The following is a 1278-nucleotide window of genomic DNA, read 5'->3' as shown; positions in this document are numbered from 1 at the left end:
TCGACTTCATTTCTCATCTTCCAGCTTTTTTCTCCCAGCACTAAACTCCTAGCTATCCTCTGTGGAAGAAGGCTGAGGATGGTATTTCACTAAGAATCCCCCCGAGGCAAAACCCCAAGCTACAAATGTGAAACGCGGGCATGTGGGCTCCTACTAGCAGAAACAATGCAGCGCGGTCGCCACAAATGTCTCATTTCAATAATGCTCTCACAAAATTCCATGACCTTCAGCAACTACCAGCTAAACCCGCTTCATAACAAAGGAAGCCAACCAACAGGTTAAGAGGGCCTCGCCTCGCAGAAAGGCAGTTTGTGAACTGGCATTTGAGAACATTGATCCAGCTGGTCATTAAGACCAGCGCTGAGCCAGCAAATCCCCAGAGATGAGCGGCATCATCGCGAACAGCACACCCTGCGCCTGCTGGACTCACAGGCGTCCGCCACTCTCTGGGCCTTGCTCTCCCGGCTGCAGGACTTCGAACCACCAAGGGGATCCCGTGTTTTCTCTATACTCCTGAGCTTTCATCATTGTGAGAACTGGCTGGATGGTGACCAAGACCCACGCATCTCTACCAAGCGGCCTGGACTTTTTGTAACAGTCTAATGAAAAGCAAATCAAGAAATGAACTTTTTGTTAAGAACTCAGCAGCCAAATGTGAACTGGTATATCTATAAGAGAGAACGAGATACTACAACATGAATGAACCTTGAAGACATTATGCTAAGTAAAATTATCCAGACACAAAAGGACAAATACTATGTAATTCCATTCATAGGAGGTCCCTGCAGGAGTCAGATTTAAGACGTGGTTTCATAGTGTAGCGCTTAGCACGTCTGCTTTACACGCAGAGGTCCTGGGTTCGCGCCCCAGTGGAGCCACAGTCCATGGTCTACAGCCATGCCACCCTGAACAAGCCCGATGTCTGATCTCAGAAGCTAAGCAGGGTCGGGCCTGGTTAGTACTTGGATGGGAGACCACATAGGAAGACCAAGTGCTGTAGGCATAAATAAATTAATTAAAAAAAAAAAAAAAGGAGTCAGATTCATAGAGAGTGGAGTGGTGGTTTCCAGGGGTGACGAGGAGCGGGAAGGAGGGAGTTAGTGTTTAATGGGCTCGGAGCGTCAGTTCTGCACGGCAAAAAGCATTCTGGAGACTGGCTGCCCAGCAATGTGAATGTACTTCGCACTACTGGTCACACAACAGTTAAGATGGTATACTTTACGTCATGCGTACTTTACTACATTTGTACATTTTTAAATGTAAAATGAAAGAAAGAAT

At 46.9% G+C, this 1278-nt stretch overlaps 1 pseudogene; it reads left to right on the top strand.

Annotated features, from left to right (window-relative positions):
* The first annotated feature begins 887 nt into the window (after positions 1 to 887).
* On the top strand, positions 888 to 1003 carry LOC111734600 (annotated as a pseudogene).
* The last annotated feature ends 275 nt before the right edge of the window (positions 1004 to 1278 follow it).

Source organism: Pteropus vampyrus, unplaced genomic scaffold, assembly GCF_000151845.1.
Source record: "Pteropus vampyrus isolate Shadow unplaced genomic scaffold, Pvam_2.0 Scaffold2292, whole genome shotgun sequence".
Taxonomy (NCBI): domain Eukaryota; kingdom Metazoa; phylum Chordata; class Mammalia; order Chiroptera; family Pteropodidae; genus Pteropus; species Pteropus vampyrus.
Note: the sequence above shows the minus strand (reverse complement) of the source record. Positions and strands in the feature narration are given on the sequence as shown.